Below are 26,063 nucleotides of genomic sequence, written 5' to 3'. Positions count from 1 at the left end.
ATCCAGGCAGTTCCTCCGCATACATTTTACCAAGATTGTGCTTAATAAATAACAGAGAAAAGAAAACCACTGGGTTCAGAAGCGCACGGAAGGGGTTGTTCCGGGTGTACAGAACACCCCCCTGCACCAAAACCGGAAGTCAGAGACTATTCGCAAATGTCTCCTCTAAATCTGAGCAGCGGCAGCCACAGATGCGCAGCTGCCGCCTGCTCATATCTGTGTGCGGGGCGAGGAGGACTCTGACTAGAGCGGGGGGCCCAGAGCAGATGCATTAACTTATCGGCAGCGGCGGCGCCGGCCGGTGATGGCGTCCCACTGGTCTCCATGGCTACCTTCCGGATGACGTGACGTCACCACGCCATGCAGCGGCCGGCCCGCGCTCCTCCCCTGGCCATGATTGGACACTTCAAGTCCAGACCGTGGAGAGGCTGCCTGGAGAACAGTGAGGCTCGTTTGGAGTAGTGATGCGAGCGTGCGGTCTCAGTCCCCTCAGGCAAGTGCAGCAGCCCGCCGGGTGGAATGTTTGGAAGCCAGCCATTCTGGCTACATATACTGGGACATATCCCCCTGCTGGCTACATATACAGTCTGGGCACATATCCCCCTGGCTACATATACTGCCCCCCCTGGCTACATATACTGGGGACAATATACCCCCTGGCTACATATACTGGGGGCATATACCCCCTGGCTACATATACTGGGGACATATACCTATCTAACCTATACTGAGGGCATATACCTATCTAACCTATACTGGGGCCATATTCCTATCTAAGCTATACTGGGGCCATATTCCTATCTAACCTATACTGGGGACATATACTTATCTAATCTATACTGGGGCATATACCTATCTAACCTATACTGGGGGCATATTCCTATCTAACCTATACTGAGGGCATATACCTATCTAACCTATACTGGGGCCATATTCCTATCTAAGCTATACTGGGGCCATATTCCTATCAAAGCTATACTGGGGGACATATACCTATCTAAGCTATACTGGGGGACATATACCTATCTAAGCTATACTGGGGGACACATACCTATCTAAGCTATACTGGGGGACACATACCTATCTAATCTATACTGGGGCATATACCTATCTAAGCTATACTGGGGGACATATACCTATCTAATCTATACTGGGGCATATACCTATCTAATCTATACTGGGGGGAGTGCAATTTAGCCTAGAAACTGCTAGTATTTGGCTCCACCCACACCATGTTTTGGCCACGCCCACACGCCACTTTCAGAAACCCCCCCCTTGGAAATCCTGGATTTGCCCCTGGGGTTGACCATACCTAAGCCACCCTTCTGCCTTGATTGATAAGTGACATTCCTCCTAACGTGGTTCATCTTATTTCCCCAGAGCATCTGGAAAAACAAGCTGTAAATTCTTGTATGAAGAGACACTGGCAAAATACAGACAACAAAACTGACATACAACATGATTGGAATCAGATAGGTCTTGATTATGTCAATCCTTTCTCTGAAAGTCAATCGCCATCCTTTCCAGCGGACCACCTTAGCCTCGGCACATTTTATTCTGCTTTCCCAATTTTGGTGACCATAATCACCTAGGCCAAATTCTATGCCAAGTATTAAAGTATTCCTTTGGTGCTGGAAAAGAGACCGGAAGCAAGAAGCTCTCATTTTCCTTACCCATCCAGAAAGCCTCACATTTGTCCTGATTGATCTTGGAACCTGATGCCAACGAGTAACGGGCAATCTCTGCACAAACGCCTTCTGCCTCCTCTTGCCCAGAGACCACCACAGTCACATCATCAGCATAGGCCACAACCTTGAGAGGAGGCACACCAGCAATGCCCAACGGCACCCCACACAAAGCTTCACCCTCAATCCTCCGTATGAAAGGATCAATGGCAAAAGCATATAGCAGGGGACTCGAGGGACACCCCTGATCTAATCGCAATCTGTATGATTTCCGCCCGCCTCTGGGATCAAAGTAACGTATATGGTGGTACAGAGTCGAGAAGGGATAGATCATAGGAATGCCCTTTTAAGGCGGGAGGCTTGCTGGATGGACAGGCTGGGGACTCAGTCACCAGGAGGGTTAAACGAGGACTTCAGTCTGAGATGCTTTTTATAACTTATTCTAACAGTTTATTGCTGTCTTTCCCCTAGTAAGAGAACATGTAACTTTATGGAAAGTGCCCACCCCCTAACAGGGCGTGTGTTTTTGTAATCCTATATATGTCTTGAATGAGTATGTGAACTTCAGCATTTGATAAAGGGCCTTTGCCCGAAACGTCATGCTGTTGTAATGCTTATGTACAGCTGCCATTGAGATGCAATAAAAGCACCTATATGCACTTTAGAGGGTCGAGTTCTGCTGGGATTGATTTCTGCACCCCTGATCTAACCTCAAAGGTCTGTCCAACCCAACCATTGACATGCGGGAAACTTTCAGCACCTTTGTACAAAACTTTCAGCCAATTGATAAGCCTCCCCGGCAGACCATACTTACTAAGGAGCATCCACAGATACTCATGATTGACACGATCAAAAGCTTTTGCCTGATCCAACGCCAGTAAGTACTTTCCCCAACCAGCAGCCCTGCACCCCTCCAGAATCTCCCGGACCGTTAATACGGCAGAAAAAGTGCTCCTCCCCTGAACAGAACAATGCTGCTGGCGAGAAAGCACCCCATTTGCCACCTGGCTCAGACGCCAAAAAATTATTTTAGCCAGAATCTTTCGATCAACATTGAGAAGGCTGATGGGCCGCCAATTCTCAATCATTGAGGAATCTTTACCCTTTGACAGAAGAATAACTGCTGATTCACTCATAGAGGGAGGAAGCTCATCCTCTGCAAGGCTGCGATTGTAAACCTCTGCTAACTCAGGAGCCAGAATGTCTTTGAAGACTTTATAAAACTCCGCTGTCAGTCTATCCGGACCCGGAGTCTTCTTAACAGCAAGACATTCTATGGCTTTCACCACTTCCTCAGCAGAAATTCTATCCGTCAAAAACGCAAGGGGAACATCTACATTTTCCAGTCCTGGAATATTACACAAGAAAGACTCCATCACTGTCTCATCAAGAGGTCTGCTACCCAACAGTTCAGCATAAAAGGATCTCACGATTTCCAGAATCCCTGCTCTGGACTGCACCAGAGATCCTGTACTATCCTTGAGACCATAGATGACCTTAACTGCTACACTTTGTTTGCAATTCTGATAAGGGTCCGGCGTGTGACTTTTACCGTAATCCCTTTCCAGGAGCAAAGAAGCATGCCGGTCATACTGACTTTTGCGCAACAAATCCTTGATCCTTTTGATCTCCTCAGGATCACCATTAGTGTTGGGCGAACACCTGGATGTTCGGGTTCGTGAACGTTCGCCGAACATGGCCGCGATGTTCGGGTGTTCGCGCCGAACACCGAACATAATGGAAGTCAATGGGGACCCGAACTTTCCTGCTTTGCAAAGCCTCCTTACATGTAACATAGACCAAATTTTCAGGGTATGTGGACAGGGGGGGTGGGTATAAGAGGAAACTATTTTTTTCCAAAAGGACCTTATAGTTTTTGAGAAAAACGATTTTTAAGTTTCAAAGGGAAATTGTCTTTTAAATGCGGAAAATGTCAGTTTTTTTTGGCACAGGTAACAACAATCTTGTATTATTTTCAAAGCAAAGCAATGAGTTTTGTCGCCATGCAGTGATTAATAAATAGAAATGGGATATTACGGAAAGTGGCAACGCTAAGCCATCACAGATGTTCATGGTCCTTGGTCGGGGTTGGACTCGGGGAGTGTTGCGTAGTCGTTTCCAATCCACGATTGATTCATTTTAATTTGTGTCAGACGGTCTGCATTTGCTGTGGAGAGGCGGATACGCCGATCTGTAACGATGCCTCCGGCAGCACTGAAACAGCATTCGGACATAACGCTGGCTGCAGGACAAGCCAGCACCTCTATTGCGTACATTGCCAGTTCGTGCCAGATGTGTAGCTTAGAGACCCAATAATTGAAGGGTGCAGATGGATTGTTCAACACGGCTGCGCCATCTGACATGTAGTCCTTGACCATCTTCTGCAGGCGATCGGTGTTGGAGGTGGAACTGGGCGATTGCTGTTCTGTGGGCTGCTGCATGGGTGTCAGAAAATGTTGCCACTCCAAGGACACTGCCGATACTATTCCCTTGTGGGCACTACCTGCAGCTTGCGTTCTTTGTTCCCCTCCTCGTCCTGGGTTAGCGGAAGTCAGTCTGTTAGCGTGGAACTGGCTAGAGGAGGAGGAGGATGTCAATCTCCTCTCTAATGTCTCCACAAGGGCCTGCTGGTATTCTTCCATTTTGACCTGTCTGACACTTTCTCCAATGAGTTTTGGAACATTGTCTTTGTACCGTGGATCCAGAAGGGTATAAACCCAGTAATCCACGTCGTCCAGAATTCGAACAACGCGCGGGTCGCGTTCAATGCAGTCTAGCATGAATTGAACCATGTCTGCCACAGTCCTAACAGAATCCTCATCATGTTCTTCTGAGCTTGACGCACCCTCATCATCATCACCAGCATCACGCCGTCGCCCACCTTCTTCCTCGTCTTCTTCTGCTGTCCATTCCCGCTGAATCGTGGAAGTCCAACGTGCACCGCTCTGTCCCTCGGCAGTGGGGGCATCCAAGTCCTGCTCCAACTCCAGCTGTTTCTCGTCCTCTTCTTCAGCATAGCTGGGAGGACCAGCGTTTCCTGAGGCAGATTGTCTGATGTTGGTATCATCATCACACTGATCGTTGTCCTCCTGAGATTCCCCCACTTGCATCCTGACTGCGGCTTCCTTGATCTGCAACATTGATCTCTTCAGTAAACACAGCAGTGGTATCGTAATGCTGACTGAAGAGTTGTCACCGCTCACAAGCAACATGGATTGCTCAAAATTTTGGAGGACTTGGCAGAGGCCCAACATGGTGGCCCAATCAGATCCACAGAAGCTTGGTAGCTGCCCGGATGTGCCTCGGTACTGCGCTGTCATGTACTGGACCACTGCACTCTTCTGCTCGCAAAAGCGTGCTAGCATGTGCAGCGTCGAATTCCAGCGCGTGGGTACGTCACACACCAAGCGATGGTTCGGTAGATTGAACCGCTCCTGCATCTTGTTGAGTCCCTCCGAAGCGGTACTGGACTTTCGGAAATATTTGGCCACTCGTCGCACCTTCAGCAGAAGATCTGCCACGCCTGGGTATGTCCTCAGGAACCGTTGAACAACTAGGTTCATAACGTGTGCCAGGCAAGGGATGTGTCTCAGCTTAGCCAAATTTAAAGCACGAATGAGATTGCTCCCATTGTCACACACAACCATGCCTGGTTTCAGGTCCAGCGGTGCCAGCCACAAATCGGTCTGTTCCTTGATTCCCTTCCAAATTTCTTCACCTGTGTGCTGCTTATCTCCAAGGCAGATCAGCTTCAGTAAGGCTTGCTGACGCATGGCAACAGCTGTGCTGCACTGCTTCCACGACGACCCTATTGCTGGGTTACCGATGCCGGATGAGGTACAGCTTTGAGAGGCGTTGGAGGAGAAGGAGTCAGAGTCGAGATTGGTGCCTCTGAGGGACACCAGTACAGCAGTTTGCGGCGTGGGCAACACCCGCGCCGTAGCCGGTGAGGAGGAGTCACTGCCAGGTTCCACAAGGTTCACCCAGTGCGCCATCAGGGAGATGTATCGACCCTGGCCAAAGGCACTCGTCCAGGTGTCTGTGGTGAGGTGACCTTGCAGGCAACGGCATTTTTCAAGCTTCTGGTTATTTTACTAACCACGTGCTCATGTAACGCTGGCACTGCAGACCGCGCAAAATAGTATCGGCTGGGAACCACGTAACGTGAGATGGCCAGCTCCATCATGCGCTTGAAGCTGTTTGTCTCCACCACGCGATATGGCAGCATTTCGCAGGCCACAAACTTGGCTATGCTGGCTGTTAGTGCCACGGCCCGGGGGTCATGTGCTGGAAATTTTCTCTTGCGCTCAAACATCTCCGGGACAGACAACTGAACCGTAGGATTGCACACTGAAGGACAGTTGGTTGTTGTTGTCGTGGTCGTTAAAGACTGGGAAACGTCAAGAGGACTGTTGCGGAAACTGACATCGTCGTCTACTACGGATGTTTGTGCACCACGTAATGGCTGGGCTGCTGCTGAGGAGGGTCTGGTGACAACGGAGGCAGTGTTGCTGGGGGCTGGAAGCAAGCCGCTACCCTGGCCTTGCGTGTTTGACCACAGAGTGCTATGTTTTTTGTGGAAAACAATTTTTATTTTTGAAAAACATACAAACTTTACAAGACAAAACATCTATATCTCCCCCCCCCCATTGCCCCCCTCCCTCAGTTCCCCCCCCCCCCCCTCCCTCAGTTCGGTTCCAATTGTATAAGTAAGAATATTTAGAGTCCATAGACATGAGTACGAAATTAAATATCTGTAGGTAAGCGTAATTTGACAACGTTTGTGATAATAGTAAGTTACACACATCATAATATTCAGTTTACAGTATAATAAAGAACAAAAATGGTAATCATGGAATAAGAGGAGCCTTAGATATCAATCTTGAACTTAGACATCCACTTGGTCCATATCTTATAAAACTTTTTTTGTGACCCTCTATTAACGTATACACCTTTGTAGATGGGTAGATCAGTATTTATTGAATGTATTACATCTTCGAGGGTGGGAGCGGTAATGGATTTCCATTTCAGGGTGATTTGCCTTCTAGCATAGAATAAAATTACTCTAGCCAGAAGCAATCTTCTTTCAGAAAGGGTTTTAACATCAAATATGTTTAATAGTAAACTTTTAGATGTGAGTGGGATGGATGGGCTAATCAGTTCAAAAAGCAGACCGTGAATATTTTCCCAGAAAGTTTTAATTCTAGGGCATAACCAGAATATATGTAAGAAGTGGGCATTAGATTCTCCACATCTCCAGCAATTATCTTGATGTTCAGGATTGATCTTGAATAGCTTGTGTGGAGTAAGATAGGTTTGATATAAGTATTTGAGTGCTGATAATTTATGTCGAGCTGCTATTGGGGTAGAGATGAATAGGGATACTGAATCCGTCCATTCAGTTTCTGTGAGGTCTGGTATGTCTTTTTTCCATATTAAATATGTTTTGGTTTTACTTGGATTATTGGTATTTATGAGAGTATCATAGATCAGGGAGATGAGACCTGTTTGACCAGAATGGCTGAGTATATCTTCAATAGGATGGGAGCGTAGAATAAGTTTTGGTGAAGCAAATTGAGTTTGAAATGCATGTCGAATTTGAAGATATCGAAAGTACATTGAATTAGGAAGGGAGAATTGCTGCTTAAGTGTATTAAATTGTTTGATCTCATCTCCCTCAACCAAATCCCTAAGTTTTGTTATACCCCTAGTGGCCCAGATCGATGGATCAGGAACAGATAGGAATTCGTTAAGTTTGACGTTATTCCATATGGGAGTAACAGGTGACCATTGAGCTTTAGTAGAGATGAAGTTTCCTGCATCTTCCCAAATTTGAACTGTGGTTGTCATGGGTAGAGTGATAGATGAAGAGGCTTTGGGTCCTCTAAAGGGTATGCTGGCTAGTGCTAATGGAGAGCCTATAATTGCAGCTTCTAACATAGATGCTGGGTTATAGGGGGACTGCTCGAACCACCAATATATAGTAGGCAGTATAGAGGCCCAATAATAGAACTTCATCTTAGGTAGAGCAAGTCCGCCCTGATCAACTGGGAGCTGCAGACTGGATAAAGCAATACGTGGAGATGAGGCATTCCAAATGAAGGAGGAGAACATAGAGTAGTAAATATTTTGGTAGGCAATCTAATAGGGGTATGTCTAAAGACATAAATACATTTCGGAAGTATGCACATTTTAATTAGATTGACCCGGCCAATAAGGGACAATGGTAGCGTAGTCCATGCCCTCAATTTATTTCTAACCTGTGAGAGGAGAGGTTCAATGTTAAGAGTGTAAAAGTCTCTAACATTAGGTGTAATTTTAATCCCAAGGTATTTAATCTGAGGGACAATTTGTAATGGGGTGTTACAGGTGTCGGGTGTTATAGATGGGTCAAGTGGCATCAGAAGAGACTTATTCCAGTTGATAACTAGGCCGGAGAAGGAACCAAAGGATTCTATTGCATTTAAGGCCGATGTTAGAGATGTATGAGGGTCTGCTAAGTATAATAATAAATCGTCCGCATAGAGCGAGACTCTTTCGTCAAGAGTTCCTATAAGTAGGCCTGTGATATCAGAATGAGAACGGAGTACCGCTGCTAATGGTTCCATGGCTAAGGCGAATAACGCCGGGGATAGAGGGCAACCTTGACGGGTGCCCCGCTTTAATGGGAAGAAGGAGGAAACTTGGTTTCCGGTTCGGACTCTAGCTTTGGGGGAACAGTATAAACCTTTGATATAAGTAATAAATTTAGGGCCTATATTAAACTTTTTCAGAACTGCCCATAGGTAGGGCCACTCAACCGTGTCAAAGGCCTTCTCAGCATCTAAGGAAGCAATCACTCTGGAACCTGAATTGATGTGCTGAACAGATAAGTGGGTGAATAATCTACGAAGGTTGATGTCGCATCCTTTTCCGGGAATGAAGCCAGATTGATCCCTATGTACAATGGAGGTAATAACCCCATTAAGTCGTAATGCAAGAATTTTGGCTAATATCTTACTGTCTACATTCAGCAAGGAGATAGGACGATAAGATGAGCATAAGGTGGGACCACGACCTGGCTTGTGTATTACGGTAATTAGGGCCTCCGACATAGATGGGGAGACAGCTCCTGTTTGAAGGATTTCTTTATATACAGTCAAGAGCTGGGAGGCAAATTGACCCTTGTATGTAGAATATAATTCTGCGGGCAGTCCATCTAGACTGCCCGCTATCCTGGATAGCGTACGATAGGAAGCAGAATGGCATGTAAAACCAGGATCATCCGGATGCTTCCACCTCCATATATCAGTGAATGAGTCTGCCTGAGCCCAGTCATTAAGGATGGTGGAGTTTGATAATTTAGAATTTAGACGATCTATTTGGGTAGAAGGGACCATATTAAAATCCCCAAGAAAGAAACAGTGGGGGGTAGAATAAGTGAGGGATAGTTGTGCTAATTCATTAAGCATATCAGATGTGCCCGGGGGAGGGTTATATAGTCCTATGAGTAATAATTTGGTTTCAAAAAATTTCCCATGAAGTAGAACGTACCTGCCCGATCCATCAATCTTAAGGTCCAAGAGTTGGAAGGGAAGGAGGAGTCATCACGTATGGCAGGCAGCAGGCAATGTATTGTAATTCCCAGGCAGGCACCTCATGTCCTCCTTTCGCCAGGAACGTGCCTTCTATCCAGGCCTGGTTAATCTTCAAAAATATCAGTCTGTCCACGCCCTCTGTGGACAGACGAGAGCGCTTCTCGGTGACCACGCCACCGGCCGCACTGAAGCACCTCTCAGACAGCACGCTGGAAGGGGGGCAAGACAATACCTCCAGGGCGTACTGCGCAAGCTCCCTCCAGATGTGCAAGCGCTCCACCCAGTACTCCATGGGGTCCACAGGCTCTTCGCTGCCGGTGTCAAGCCCACTGAAGGACCCCATGTAGTCGGTCACCATCCGGATCATGCGCTGGCTGTGACTCTCACCGAAGGTGGCTGCTGCCCGCACCTCCTCTCTCGGCTGCTGTACCTTCATGTAGAACGCCTGCGTCAATGACAGCAGGTCTCCTGGGCGCCTGCCGCTGCTGCTGGCCGCAGGCACCTGCTGCTGTGCTGCTGGCTGCTGGACAGGGACAGAGGGAGTGGAAGGCGGGGGGAAGGCTTCCTCCAGTCGCCGAACAAGGATCTCCTGCAACACCCTTGCTCGCTGCTCAAGGTCTCAGGCAGGCAGAAACTGATCCCACCTCCCCCTCAGCCGTGGGTCCAGGATCATGCTGATGCAGGCGTCCTCCCTCGCTTGTATCCGCTTGACCCTGGGGTCAGTGCGCAGGCAGTGCAGCATGTGCGCTGCCATGGGGAACAGGGTGGACCGTCTAACAGAGACATCAGGGTCAGCGTCCTCCTCCTCCTCTTGCCCCTGAGACTCTTCCTCCTCTCTCCACCCTTGCACCACTGCTGCTGCGCTCTGATGTTCCCCCCCAGCAGCAACGTCCAGCACCTCCAACTCCTCCTCCAGGGACTCAAATACCTGCGGAGCAGTGGACTGCGCAGGCGGCTGCTGTTCCAGCTGCTTCAGGGCTTCCTCTCCAGGGCCTGCTTCAGGGCCTCCTCTCCCAAATCGCCAAGTGCCCTGTCCAGCAGACAAACAAAGGGCACCCACTGGCAGAGGGATGCCCGTTGTTCACTCACCAGGTTGGTTCCCTGCAGGAAGGGAGCCAACACCAAGCAGACCTGCTGCAATTGCCCGCATTGCGCGTTGGTGAGGAGCTGGAGTGTGGTGCTGCTTCTGCTGCCGGTGCCGGCGACAGTGGAATCATAGATGTACCGGTTGACATCCCTCCTCTGCTCAACCAGCCGCTCCAACATCGACAGGGTGGCACATCTATGATGAGGCGGTGTCGTGGCAGGCCCTCCTGCTGCTGGATGTCTGCCAGTTTTGCTGCAGCAGCTGCTGAGCGGCGGAAAGTGCGCACAATTTTCCACGCAGCTTCTAACAGCTCCTCCATCCCCAGGTAGGTGCGCATGAACTTTTGCACCACCAGGTTCAGGACGTGGGCCAAGCAAGGGACGTGGAGCAAGTCTCCACTGTTGATGGCAGACAGCAGGTTGGCGGCATTGTCGGACACCACCAATCCCACAGTGAGGCCTCTGGGGGTCAGCCACGTCCTCTCCTGCTCCCTGAGGTACCGGAGCACGTTGGATGCCGTCAACGAGTTTTTCCCCAGGCTTTTCATCTCCAGCAGCGCGTGGCGGGCCTTCACGCTGCTAGAGAGACAGGATCGGTTGGCGGTGGGAGCTGCTGCTTCTCCCCTGACCCCGCGCGGTGGCACCACGTAGTGGGCGACTGGTGCTGCTGCGCCCGAGGATGGACCTGCTGCTTCCTCGCTCGGGCTTTCCACCAGGCTGACCCAGTGGGCCGTAAAGGACAGATAGCGCTCTGTCCCAAACCGGCTGCTCCAGGAATCCATGGTTATGTGGATCCACGCACTGACAGCGTGATCCAGCGCGCGGCCCACGTTCTCCATGGCAGAGCGGTGCAGTGCTGGGATCGCCCTGCGGGAGAAATAGTGGCGGCTGGGGACTAAGTTGCCACTCCGGGATCCCAACCTGCAGCAGTGCTCTGATGTCACTCCCCTCCTGCACAAAGGAATATGGCAGGAGCTGGGAGCACATGGCCCGGGCAAGCAACCCGTTCAGCAACCGGATGCGCCTGTGGGTGGGAGGCAGCACCATGGTCACACCGGGGAATGCTTCGCTGAGCAGGATCTGGCGGCGTTTGCCTGCACGGGAGGATGAGGAGGCCACCGTGGAGGGAGCTGATAAGGCCACTGAGGACTGGCTGCCCGGGGGTGGGGGGTGGGAGTGAGTTGCTGCTGTGCTCCTGCTGCTGCTGCTGTTGGATGGGCAGGAGGGGCTGCTGCTGGATGGGCAGGAGGGTCGGCTGCTGCTGCTGCTGAAATCTGTGCAGTGGCTGTCTGGCTCTGACCACTGCCTGCACCACTTTGCATAAGCTTCTCCAACTCATTAAAGTCCTCAAAATGTCTGCTCTGTAAGTGGGTCTGCAGGCACGAGGTACTCAATTTGTGGATATCGCGACCTCTGCTGGGACTCAGATTGCAACTGTTGCAAATTGCACGGGTCGGGTCCACTGGGCACTTGGTGAAGTACCGCCAGACTGGGGACTTCAACCTGCTCTTTGAGCTTGAGGGCTGGGGTTTTTGGGTGCCCTTGGAGGATTGTACCTTTTTGGTTGTAGTTAGAGGTTTGCTGCGGGTGGTGGTAGCGACTGAAGCAGCAGGCTGTGGCTCCTGCCTTCCACGCACTGTGCTGGCCGCCTTGCTGCTGCCGCGCCTCTGCGCCAGAGACGCCTCCTCCTCCGATGACGAGCTGCCTTCAACCAACTGTGCTGGTGGTACTGGTGGCACATAGGGAGGATCTATCAAGTCATCATCATCAACCCCAAACAAATCCTGTGAGCCTGACTCAACCAACTCCTCTACCCCAACATCCCCTGCATCACGCCCCTCCTCCTCAGCGCCAACAACAAACTTCTGCACCTCAAACTCCTCCTCCTCCTCCTCCTTGGATGCCCCCATCATCTCCAACTCATACTTCTCCAAAACATCCCTGTACATGGTCATAGTCTCAGGGGAGAAGAGCATGCTCATTGAGGGCAGGCTGGTCGATGGGGTCACCGTGACCATGGCCTCAAGCGCTGGTGAAGGCCTGCTGCGGACAGGAGTGCTGGTGGCACTAGTCTCGCTGGTGCTGGAGGCCTGGCTGGAAAAGGTGGCTTCCTGCCCCGCCATCATTTCCACCACAGCCTGCACCTGACTCTCCCCAATGGGCCGTGGGCGACGACCCGTCTCAAAGATGGGCGCAACACACTGCTGTTGCGCCTCTGCTCCCTCCTCCCTGTGGTCAGTGGCTGGTGGCGGACCAGTCCCAGACCTGCTGCTGCTGGCAGTGGCTCCTGCAATGGCATTTCCTCTCCTGGTGGTGCCTCGCCCTCTACCTCTGCCAGTCATTGTGCACTAGACAAATATAGTAAAAAAATTAAGTAGAAGAGAGCGGGAAAGGGTGGAAACTTTAATAAATTCTGTGTTGGTGGTGACTTGATGGTGACTAGTAGTAGTAGTAGGCAGTAGTAGTACGCACGCAGGTAGCTAAGAAACACCTAGCGTACTACGCTACAAGTAAGTCGTGCGGCAGACAGTCGGTGACAATTACAATCGCTCACACATGGTCAGGCGCAATCAATCAATAGGCTCGGGCAGGCGACAGACAGTCACAGGTCACTCACAACGGATGTGGGTGGTGGCCTGTATGTGTTGTAACTCTTATTTATTACACACACTACGGATAATAATAAAATCACACAGTAAAAGCGAAAAAAAAAATTAGTGAACGGGTGCTAGTAGACTAGTAGTATAGTAGTAGACACTAGTAGTTTGCACGCACGCAGGTAACTAAGAAAAACCTAGCGTAATATGCTACAAGTCGTGCGGCAGACAGTCGGTGACAATTACAAACGGTCACACACGGTCAGATGCAATCAATCAATAGGCTCGGGCAGGCGACAGACAGTCACGGGTCACTCACAACGGATGCTGGTGGTGGCCTGTATGTGTTGTAACTCTTATTTATTTCACACACTACGGATGATAATAAAATCACACAGTAAAAGTGAAAAAAAAATTAGTGAACGGGTGCTAGACTAGTAGACTAGTAGTATAGTAGTAGACACTAGTAGTATGCACGCACGCAGGTAACTAAGAAACACCTAGCGTAATACGCTACAAGTCGTGCGGCAGACAGTCGTTTACTATTACAAACGGTCACACACGCTCAGACGCAATCAATCAATAGGCTCGGGCAGGCGACAGACAGTCACGGGTCACTCACAACGGATGCTGGTGGTGGCCTGTATGTGTTGTAACTCTTATTTATTACACACACTACGGATGATAATAAAATCACACAGTAAAAGTGAAAAAACAAATTAGTGAACGAGTGCTAGTAGACTAGTAGTATAGTAGTAGACACTAGTAGTATGCACGCATGCAGGTAACTAAGAAAAACCTAGCGTAATACGCTACAAGTCATGCGGCAGACAGTCGGTGACAATTACAAACGGTCACACACGCTCAGACGCAATCAATCAATAGGCTCGGGCAGGCGACAGACAGTCACGGGTCACTCACAACGGATGCTGGTGGTGGCCTGTATGTGTTGTAACTCTTATTTAATTCACACACTACGGATGATAATAAAATCACACAGTAAAAGCGAAAAAAAAAATAGTGAACGGGTGCTAGACTAGTAGACTAGTAGTATAGTAGTAGACATTAGTAGTATGCACGCACGCAGGTAACTAAGAAACACCTAGCGTATTTCGCTACAAGTCGTGCAGCAGAAAGTTTTCTACAATTACAAACGGTCACACACGCTCAGATGCAATCAATCAATAGGCTCGCGCAGGCGACAGACAGTCACGGGTCACTCACAACGGATGCTGGTGGTGGCCTGTATGTGTTGTAACTCTTATTTATTTCACACACTACGGATGATAATAAAATCACACAGTAAAAGTGAAAAAAAAAATAGTGAACGGGTGCTAGACTAGTAGACTAGTAGTATAGTAGTAGACACTAGTAGTATGCACGCACGCAGGTAACTAAGAAACACCTAGCGTAATACGCTACAAGTTTTGCGGCAGACAGTCAGTCGTTTACAATTATAAACGGTCACACACGCTCAGACGCAATAAATCAATAGGCTCGGGCAGGCGACAGACAGTCACAGGTCAGGTCACTCACAATGGATGCCAGGGCCGGATTACCAACCAGGCAACAAAAGCAGTTGCTTGGGGCCCCCTTTCAGAGTCAAAGGGGCCCCATCAGCACATAAACCAGCCCTCGCCATCCTGTCAGCGGTGGATGGATGGTATAATGGCTAAAGGGACTCTGAGCAGTGCAGTAACTATGGAAAGATGCATATCATTTTAAAGCTCTCTTTCTCCTCTTTCCAATGATATACTAACCGCCGCCCTATGCCTTTTAGTTTTCGCTATTTTTACGGCAAAATCGTGAAAATAGCGAAAACTTAAAGGCTTAGGGTGGCATTTTATCTATCATTGGAAAGAAGAGAAAGAGAGCTTCAAAATGATATGCATTTTTCCATAGTTACATTGTATTACACAGGACGACTTTTCTCCAAAGTCGGCAGCTCGATTCAGCACAATGCAATGAAATATAAGGAACCCAGGGGGATAGAGGAGACAGATGGGCTCCGGATGATGAGAACTCTATTGCTTGGATCGCAATAGGTGAATGTGAGTCATCTGGTGCTGTCATTCTCCCCCGCTGCGGCTGCCTTCTCTGCTGGACTATCGTATTCACTGGGATGGAGGCTGCATGGTGGCTGTCTAGTTTGGGAGGAAATCGGTTGTTCGGTGGTGGGGGTGGTTATGTAATTCCATCTGGGGAACGGCTTCCGGTTTGGCGGTGTCTAGAGCTTTCTGCTATTGCCAGGCTGGAGATGCAGGGGGAAAGTGCTGCTGCTGTGATATCTGGCGCCCTCTTCACAGGGGTGCCCCAGCCCCTGAGTGCAAATGTCCCAGCCATTCATCTCGCACTCTGCATTTTGCTGCTGCTATTCCCTGCATTTTGCACCCACAGAGGAAAGCAGGCTGTTACCCATAGCAACCAGTAGCTCGGCTGCCCCGGTGTGTGCAGCATGTTGCTGTGCAGCTGCATCTTCTGATTCTATTACAACATGATGGGGGGGCCCAAATCAATTACTTTGCTTAGGGCCCAATTTAGCCTTAATCCGGCTCTGATGGATGCTGGTGGTGACCTGTCACAGTCAGTAACTAACTAACACAGTACTGAAACTAATAAAGTAACAGACTACAGGAGTAATAATTAACTAAACTAGTACTACTAAGTACACAACTAACTAGAATCCCTAACCTACCTAAGCTAGTAGTAGCAGGCTAAGGCTACATAGGCTAGCAGGCCTAGCCTGCTCACAGACTAACACTAGCCTAGCACAGTATACACTATACACTAGCTGACTAAATACAATCAAAATACTAGCTAACTATAGAAGACAACAATAAATGTGTTTAGGAGGTGTTTAGGAAGCAAAACGCTAGGTTTAGCAGTGAAAAGCACTTGCTCAGACACAGCACAGCACTAGAGAATCTCTCAGTACCAGCAGCAGTCACACAAGTGCGTGGCTCCGCAAGATGGCCGCCGCCTTATATAGAGGAGGGGAGGGCCAGGCTCCCCTCCTCTGATTGGTTGCTAGGGTTGCCAAGTCCTTGGCAGGATGACTTCTGATTGGCCCAATCACGGCATCCCCGAATCCCGAACCCGAAACCGAACCCACAGCTCCATCCGGCCGAATTCGAGTGCGCACATTCGGCAGGCTTCGTATTCGGGTTCGGCTCGGATTTCAGCATTCGGGTTCCCATGCGGCAAATCAAAAAAACACCCGAATTTTTCGGGGAAACTTTGCATTCGGGGTCCTGCTGAGCAACCCTGGTCATAGAAAAAAGTTAATTTCCTTAGGTGAATAGCAGACCTCAGGGCAGACGATCACTGGCCCCCTTGCTGTCTACAGATTCACCATTAGCCTAATCCACTTATCATTAGCGGCCCCGACCCGGCTTTAATAGAATCGCCGCTTTAATAGTCCTCTGCCAGTGCCTACACAGTTCACACAGCCAGTACTGTGGCTGCGCAGGCTTTCAGCCCTGAGGGCGGCACATCGTCGCTCCGTATACACTGTAATACGTCATGTGGGCGTCACCACATGACCGCCCACATGACTGACTGCCCTTGACTAGCCGCGCCCCCTCAGCACAGAATATCAGCGCTGAGCGAGGGAGGACGTTACCTAGCTACAGGATTTGTTTACTGCAGATTTGCATAACATAACTTACTCTGCAAATCTGCAGTAAACAAATCCTGTAGCTAGGTAACCTCCTCCCTCGCTCAGCGCTGATATTCTGTGCTGAGGGGGCGCGGCTAGTGAAGGGCAGTAGGTCATGTGGGCGGTCATGTGGTGACGCCCACATGACGTATTACAGTGTATACGGAGCGACGATGTGCCGCTCCCAGGGCTGAAAGCCTGCGCAGCCGCAGTACTGGCTATGCGAACTGCGCAGGCACTGGCAGAGGTCTATTAAAGTGGCGATTCTAAGCGTTGTGGGCTAAGGCGACCCTGGGCCGGGTCAGGGCCGCTAATGATAAGTGGATTAGGCTAACAGAGCATCTGTAGACAGCAAGGGGGCCAGTGATCGTCTGCCTTGAGGTCTGATATTCACTAGAGGTGTAGCGAACGGTTCGCCGGCGAACGGTTCCAGGCGAACTTTGGGGGTTCGCGTTCGCCTGCGCCAGGCGAACTTTTCCGGGAATGTTCGATTCGCCCCATAATGCACTATGAGGGTCAACTTTGACCCTCTGCATCACAGTCAGCAGGCACATTGTAGCCATTCAGGCTACACTAAGCCCTGGAGCCCCACCCCCCCCTTATATAAGGCAGGCTGCGGCGGCCATTAGCTTCACTCGTGTGCCTGCTGAGACAGACTAGGGACAGCTGCTGCAGACTTGTTCTTCTAGGGACAGATTAGTTAGGTTCTTGGCTGCTTAGCTTGCTCCTGGCTGATTGTTATTGCTTTTAAAGCACCCCTCAATAGCTCTTTTCAGAGCTCCTCCTGTATTTATTTATTTTTTTACTGTGTGTCAAACTGACACTTTTGTTGCATGCACAGCCTTGCTAATTGATAGTGTGTGTGCCACTGCCAGCAGCCCAGCACATTCAGTGACTGACTACCTGTGTGTGTGATACAGGGAGCTGCACATTGTACTACCCAGTACTGCATATACCCAGTACCTACCTGTAGTGTTTACTTAACCCACCTCATCACTGCATATACAGTGGTGTGAAAAACTATTTGCCCCCCTCCTGATTTCTTATTCTTTTGCATGTTTGTCACACTTACATGTTTCTGCTCATCAAAAACCGTTAACTATTAGTCAAAGATAACATAATTGAACACAAAATGCAGTTTTAAATGATGGTTTTTATTATTTAGTGAGAAAATAAACTCCAACTCTACATGGAGCTGTGTGAAAAAGTGATTGCCCCCCTTGTTAAAAAAATAACTTAACTGTGGTTTATCACACCTGAGTTCAATTTCTGTAGTCACCCCCAGGCCTGATTACTGCCACACCTGTTTCAATCAAGAAATCACTTAAATAGGAGCTATCTGACAAAGAGAAGTAGACCAAAAGCACCTCAAAAGCTAGACATCATGCGAAGATCCAAAGAAATTCAGGAACAAATGAGAACAAAAGTACTGTAATTGAGATCTATCAGTCTGGTAAAGGTTATAAAGCCATTTCTAAAGCTTTGGGACTCCAGCGAACCACAGTGAGAGCCATTATCCACAAATGGCAAAAACATGGAACAGTGATGAACCTTCTCAGGAGTGGCCGGCCAACCAATATTACCCCAAGAGCGCAGAGAAAACTCATCTGAGAGGCCACAAAAGACCCCAGGACAACATCTGAAGAACTGCAGGCCTCACTTGCCTCAATTAAGGTCAGTGTTCACAACTCCACCATAAGAAAGAGACTGGGCAAAAGTGGCCTGCATGGCAGATATCCAAGGTGCAAACCACTTTTAAGCAAAAAGAACATTAAAGCTCGTCTCAATTTTGCTAAAAAACATCTCAATGATTGCCAAGACTTTTGGGAAAATACCTTATGGACCGACGAGACAAAAGTTGAACTTTTTGGAAGGTGCGTGTCCCGTTACATCTGGCGTAGAAGTAACACAGCATTTCAGCAAAAGAACATCATACCAACAGTAAAATATGGTGGTGGTAGTGTGATGGTCTGGGGTTGTTTTGCTGCTTCAGGACCTGGAAGGCTTGCTGTGATAGATGGAACCATGAATTCTACTGTCTACCAAAAAATCCGGAAGGAGAATGTCCGGCCATCTGTTTGTCAACTCAAGCTGAAGCGATCTTGGGTGCTGCAGCAGGACAATGACCCAAAACACACCAGCAAATCCACCTCTGAATGGCTGAAGAAAAACAAAATGAAGACTTTGGAGTGGCCTAGTCAAAGTCCTGACCTCAATCCTATTGAGATGTTCTCAATCCTATTGAGATGTTGTGGAAAGACCTTAAAAAGGCAGTTCATGCTAGAAAACCCTCAAATAAAGCTGAATTACAACAATTCTGCAAAGATGAGTGGGCCAAAATTCCTCCAGAGCGCTGTAAAAGACTCATTGCAAGTTATCGCAAACGCTTGATTGCAGTTATTGCTGCTAAGGGTGGCCCAACCAGTTATTAGGTTCAGGGGGCAATTTCTTTTTCACACAGCTCCATGTAGGTTTTGAGTTTTTTTTCTCACTAAATAATAAAAACCATCATTTAAAACTGCATTTTGTGTTCAATTATGTTATCTTTGACTAATAGTTAACGGTTTTTGATGAGCAGAAACATTTAAGTGTGACAAACATGCAAAAGAATAAGAAATTAGGAGGGGGGCAAATAGTTTTTCACACCACTGTACCTAGCTTTGTGTTGAGTGAACCCAGCTTACTGCATCCTACTACTACCTGTTGTGTTTACTTAACCCACCTCATCACTGCACATAACTACCTGTTGTGTTGAGTGAACCCAGCTCACTGCATATACCTACTACCTGTTGTGTTTACTTAACCCACCTCATCACTGCACATAACTACCTGTTGTGTTGAGTGAACCCAGCTCACTGCATATACCTACTACCTGCTGTGTTGAGTGAACCCAGCTCACTGCATATACCTACTACCTGTTGTGTTTACTTAACCCACCTCATCACTGCACATAACTACCTGCTGTGTTGAGTAAACCCAACTCACTGCATATACCTACTACATGTTGTGTTGAGTGATCCCAGCTCACTGCATATACCTACTACTTGTTGTGTTGAGTGAACCCAGCTCACTGCATATACCTACTACCTGTTGTGTTTACTTAACCCACCTCATCACTGCACATAACTACCTGTTGTGTTGAGTGAACCCAGCTCACTGCATATACCTACTACCTGTTGTGTTTACTTAACCCACCTCATCACTGCACATAACTACCTGTTGTGTTGAGTAAACCCAGCTCACTGCATATACCTACTACCTGTTGTGTTGAGTGAACCCAGCTCACTGCATATACCTACTACCTGTTGTGTTGACTTAACCCACCTCATCATCACTGCATATACCTAGCTTTGTGTTGAGTGAACCCAGCTCACTGCATCCTACTACCTGTTGTGTTGAGTGAACCCAGCTCACTGCATCCTACTACCTGTTGTGTTGAGTGAACCCACCTTACTGCATCCTAGTACCTTTACTGTTCAGTGAACCCAGCTCACTGCATCCTACCGTGTTTCCCCGAAAATAAGACACTGTCTTATATTAATTTTTGCTCCAAAAAGTGTGCTAGGGCTTATTTTCAGGGGATGTCTTATATTGGCACTGCATGATATGTCCCATGCTGGCCACCTCTTATTGCTGCTCATTGTAATGTCACAGTGCCAATCAGGCACCTGTCATGTCATCCCTGCACACAGATGATAAACCTGCTGTGTGCAAGGATGACATGACAAGTGCCTGATCGGCACTGCATGATGTGTCCCCTTCTGTTCGCCTGTGTCTCTGCTCCCCTGCATTGTGTCCCCCTCCCTTCCGACCCCTGTGGCCGCTCTGTCCCGCTTGCTTGTCTGGGTCTCTGCTCCCCGTGCATCATGTCCCCCTCCCTTCCGACCCCTGTGGCTGCTCTGTCCCGCCCCCTTGTCAGTGTCCCCCCGCTCTCCGTGCACGCTAAATGTAATGGCAGCCAGCGTGTCTTACTGTAGCCATGCTGCCCGGAGATCTCTGGCGTCCTGTCTTCTTCCCTCTAGTAACCGGCGCTTGTGTAGATGACATCTACACAAGCGCCGGTTACTAGAGGGAAGAAGACAGGACGCCAGAGATCTCCGGGCAGCATGGCTACAGTAAGACACGCTGGCTGCCATTACATTTAGCGTGCACGGAGAGCGGGGGGACACTGACAAGGGGGCGGGACAGAGCAGCCACAGGGGTCGGAAGGGAGGGGGACATGATGCACGGGGAGCAGAGACCCAGACAAGCAAGCGGGACAGAGCGGCAACACGGGTCGGAAGGGGGGGGCACTTAAAACAGGGGAGCCAAGAGACAGTCTGGGGGGGTGGGATATGTGTTCTGCGGCTGGGGATGTGTGGCTTTGGGGCTAGGCCTTATATTCGGAGGATGCCTTATATACAGAGAAGGCATGAAATTGCAGCTAGGCCTTATAATCAGAGGATGTTTTACTTTAGGGGAAAGACGGTAGTACCTTTACTGTTCAGTGAACCCAGCTCACTGCATCATACTACCTGTTGTGTTGAGCGAACACACCTCACTGCATCCTAGTACCTTTACTGCTCAGTGAACCCAGCTCACTGCATCATACTACCTGTTGTGTTGAGTGAACCCACCTCACTGCATCCAAGTACCTTTACTGTTCAGTGAACCCAGCTCACTGCATCCTACTACCTGTTGTATTGAGTGAACCCACCTCACTGCATCCTACTACCTGTTGTGTTGAGTGAACCCACCTCACTGCATCTAAGTACCTTTACTGTTCAGTGAACCCAGCTCACTGCATCCTACTACCTGTTGTGTTGCGTGAACCCACCTTACTGCATCCTAGTACCTTTACTGTTCAGTGAACCCAGCTCACTGCATCCTAGTACCTTTACTGTTCAGCGAACCCAGCTCACTGCATCATACTACCAGTTGTGTTGAGTGAACCCACTTCACTGCATCCTAGTACCTTTACTGTTCAGTGAACCCAGCTCACTGCATCCTACTACCTGTTGTGTTGAGTGAACCCACCTCACTGCATCCTACTACCTGTTGTGTTGAGTGAACCCACCTCACTGCATCCTACTACCTGTTGTGTTGAGTGAACCCAGCTCACTGCATCCTACTACCTGTTGTGTTGAGTGAACCCACCTCACTGCATCCTAGTACCTTTACTGTTCAGTGAACCCAGCTCATTGCATCCTACTACCTGTTGTGTTGAGTGAACCCACCTCACTGCATCCTACTACCTGTTGTGTTGAGTGAACCCACCTCACTGCATCCTAGTACCTTTACTGTTCAGTGAACCCAGCTCACTGCATGATACTACCTGTTGTGTTGAGTGAACCCACCTCACTGCATCCTAGTACCTGTTGTGGTGAGTGAACCCACCTCACTGCATCCTAGTACCTTTACTGTTCAGTGAACCCAGCTCACTGCATCCTACTACCTGTTGTGCTGAGTGAACCCAGCTCACTGCATCCTACTACCTGTTGTGTTGAGTGAACCCACCTCACTGCATCTAAGTACCTTTACTGTTCAGTGAACCCAGCTCACTGCATCCTACTACCTGCTGTGTTGAGTGAACCCACCTCACTGCATCCAAGTACCTTTACTGTTCAGTGAACCCAGCTCACTGCATATACCTAGCATCCCCCCGAGATGGACAAAATGGACAAACCAGGTAGAGGAAGAGGTAGAGGCAGACCCAGAGGAAGGCCACCAGGCACCGGCAGGTCTGTGCGAGGTGGTGTTGCTGTGATTTCGTGCGGACCTGGCCCAAAATACAGTGCTCAGAAGAAGGCACGTGGCATCACTTCCCAAAATCGTGAGGAGGTGATTGAGTATTTAACACAGAACACCTCATCTCCCGCAGCCACCAGCACTACAACAAGCACCACATCCGCTGCATTTGACACTTCGCAGGAGTTATTTGGTGGTGGTGGTGAAATCACCGATTCACAGCCACTACTGCAACAACAAGAAGAAGGCGCAGGTACACCACCTCCTACGTCTGAGTTAGGTGGCGATAGTATGGACGTAACGTGTGAGGAGGGGGCTGATGAAACACCTGAAGTTGGTGCAGTTGAGGAGGTGTCTGAGGAAAGTACAGCTGGCCAGGAGGATTATGATGACGATTATACGGATACCACATATGTTCCCGGTAGAGGATATGACCAGGGGGACAGTTCAGAGGAGGAGTCAGAGAGGACTAGGAGGAGACGACTCCATGATAGAAGCAGAGGGAGCTCATCCTCAGAAACAGCTGGGGGCAGTGTCCGGCGCCATGTATCGCCAGCTATGGCCAGCCAGCCAACATGCCCTTCAACGTCAGCTGCTGATGCCACCGTAGCGCCATCAATCCAGGGGGGCTCAGCGGTTTGGAAATTTTTTCACGTTTCTGTCTCAGATCGGAGCAAAGCCATCTGTTGTCTCTGCCAGCAAAAATTGAGCCGTGGAAAGGCCAACTCTCACGTAGGGACAAGTGCCTTACGAAGGCACCTGGAGAGAAGGCACAAACACCTATGGCAAGAACACCTGAGGAAAAGCAGCACCCCTCAAAAGACAAGCCACCCTCCTTCTCCTCTTCCTCCTTCAGGTGCATCGTCTTCATCCACTTTCTCCCTTGCACCTTCACAGCCACGCTCCTCCACACCGCCTCTTCCCTTCAGCGGTTCCTTCTCCTCTGCCCACAGCAGTACCCAGCTGTCCGTGAAGGAAGTATTTGAGCGGAAGAAGCAAATGTCTGCCAGTCACCCTCTTGCCCGGCGTCTAACAGCTGGCGTGGCGGAACTATTAGCTCGCCAGCTATTATCATACAAGCTGGTGGACTCTACCGTGCAGTTGAGAGGCAAGTGGTGTCATCTCTGGCACACAGCGTTGGGTCAAGGGTCCACCTGACCACGGATGCCTGGTCTGCAAAGCACGGGCAGGGCCACTACATTATATACACAGCCCATTGGGTCAACCTGGTGACCGATGGCAGCAAGCAGGGAGTACGTGGCTGCGCAGAGGACCGACTTGTCACACCTCCACGGCTTGCAGGCAGGCCTCCAGCCACCTCCTCTCCACCTGCTATCACCGCTTCGCTGTCGTCATCCTCCTCCTCCTCCTCCTTGGCTGGTGCCGCCATCTCCTCTACAGCTACACAGCCCCAGCACCCCAGGGCCTATGCTGCATGGCAGGTACGATGGTGTCATGCAGTGTTAGACATGTCTTGCCTGAAAGCGGAGAGTCACACTGGAGCAGCTCTCCTGGCTGCTCTTAACAAACAGGTGGAGCAATGGCTGACCCCGCACAAGCTTGAGATCGGCAACGTGGTGTGTGACAATGGCAGCAATCTCATTGCTGCGTTGAATTTGGGAAAGCTGACACACATACCCTGCATGGCACATGTGCTTAATCTGGTCGTGCAAAGATTTGTGTCCAAGTACCCAGGCTTAGAGGACATCCTGAAGCAGGCCAGGAAGTTGTGTGGGCATTTCCGGCACTCTTACAAGGCCATGGCACGCTTTGCGGAGATTTAGCGTAAAATCAACTTGCCGGTGAGACGCCTGATTTGCGATAGCCCCACTCGCTGGAATTCCACCCTGCTGATGTTCTCTCGCCTGCTAGACCAGGAAAAAGACGTCACCCAGTACCTGTATAATTACAGTACAGGGACACAATCTGGGAGGATGGGGATGTTCTGGCCCAACAACTGGACACTGATGCGAAATGCATGCAGGGTCATGGAGCCCTTTGAGGAGGTGACCAAACTGGTGAGTCGCGAGGAGGGCACCATCAGCGACTTGATCCCCTATGCCTACTTCCTGGAGCGTGCCGTGCGTAGAGTGGTGGATACAGCTGTGGTGGAGCGTGAACAAGAAGAGTTACGGCAGCAGGAGTCGTGGGAGCCATTTACACACGAACCCGATGTTTCCACAACACCAGCGGCAGCACAGAGGGGGGAGGAGGAGGAAGAAGAGGAGTTGTGTGGGGAAGGAGAGGAGTCAGACTGATGATGGTGATGATGAGGAAGGTGTTTCTGTGGAGGAGGAGGAGGCGGTGGAAGGAGAACAACCGCGGCAGCCATCACAGGGGGCTTCTGCTGCTCCACGTTCCCGTGGTATTGATCGTGGCTGGGGGGAGGAAGAGGACTTGCGTCCCATCACTGAGGAAGAGCAAGAGGAGATGGAGAGTACGTCTGCATCCAGCTTTGTGCAGATGTCCTCTTTCATGTTGTCCAGCCTGTTGAGGGACCCCGTATCAAAAAACTCAAGACGAATGACCTGTACCGGGTGGCCACGCTACTAGACCCTCGGTACAGACACAAAGTGGCGGACCTGTTACCAACTCAACAAAAGGCGGAAAGGATGCAGCACTTGCAGAACAAGCTGTCGATGATGCTTTACAATGCATTTAAGGGTGATGTGGCTGCACAACGCAATCAAGGTACCACTGGCAGTAACCCTCCTCCTCCCAAGTCCACGCAGGCAAGGACAGGACACTCCAGCGATCTCAGGGTGATGTCGGACATGCGGACGTTCTTTAGTCCAACTCCTCGCCATAATCCTTCCGGATCCACCCTCCACCAACGCCTGGACCGGCAGGTAGCCGACTACCTGGCCTTGAGTGTGGATGTAGACTCTGCGAAAAGCGACGATGAACCCTTGGACTACTGGTTGCGCAGGCTTGACCTGTGGCCAGAGCTGTCCCAATTTGCCATACAACTTCTCTCTTGCCCTGCCGCAAGCGTCCTGTCAGAAAGGACCTTCAGTGCAGCTGGAGGCATAGTTACTGAGAAGAGAAGTCGCCTAAGTCACGACAGTGTTCAATACCTGACCTTTATCAAAATGAATGAGGAATGGATCACGGAGGGCTACTGCAAGACCGAAGACTAAGTCAGTCCCCACACACAGCATCTCTGCCTGCAGGCCACTTGCCTTCTCTGCCACCACCAACAGGGTCCAGGACTCTAGGCGGATTCCTGAATTTTTAAGGCCGCTGCTAGCAGCGGCTGCTACACTAATTTTTCTGGTGCGTGTACATGTGCCCATCCCCCTTCGTGATCATTACCTTGCCGCGGTGAAGGGGCTTGCGCATCACAATGAAGCAATGACCGCCGGCTATTTGAGTGTCTCGGGTGGGGGTGGCACACAAAAGATAATAAGGTCGTTGCTTTATTGTGGTCAGACCAAATTTGATCAGCTGGACAGTCACTGTTCTGTCATTCAGCTACATCAGCCGGGCGAGCATATGGGCTGAAAAGCCACCATCACCTGCACTCTCGTCATGGTGCGCACCAGTCCAGCTCGGCCGTCACTACACATACGGCTGTTTGCAGTCACTGCATACCTTTCACTGCATCTGTGACTGCACATTATACCTGGCAGTCAGTGCATAACTTGCACTTGAATGGATACACTTTTAAACAATTTAAAAATACAACCATCTAAAGTTTCAAACAATTTAAAAATACAACCATCTATCATTT

General features: G+C 49.6%; 1 protein-coding gene across 1 annotated transcript in view; it reads right to left on the bottom strand.

Moving 5' to 3' along the window:
- The window catches only part of COL3A1 (collagen type III alpha 1 chain), a 2,242,195-nt gene that overhangs the window by 785,356 nt on the left and 1,430,776 nt on the right, over positions 1-26,063 (bottom strand). The window lies entirely within an intron of this gene.

Source organism: Hyperolius riggenbachi, chromosome 7 (assembly GCF_040937935.1).
Source record: "Hyperolius riggenbachi isolate aHypRig1 chromosome 7, aHypRig1.pri, whole genome shotgun sequence".
NCBI classification, from domain to species: domain Eukaryota; kingdom Metazoa; phylum Chordata; class Amphibia; order Anura; family Hyperoliidae; genus Hyperolius; species Hyperolius riggenbachi.
This window is presented reverse-complemented; position numbering and strand designations above follow the sequence as displayed.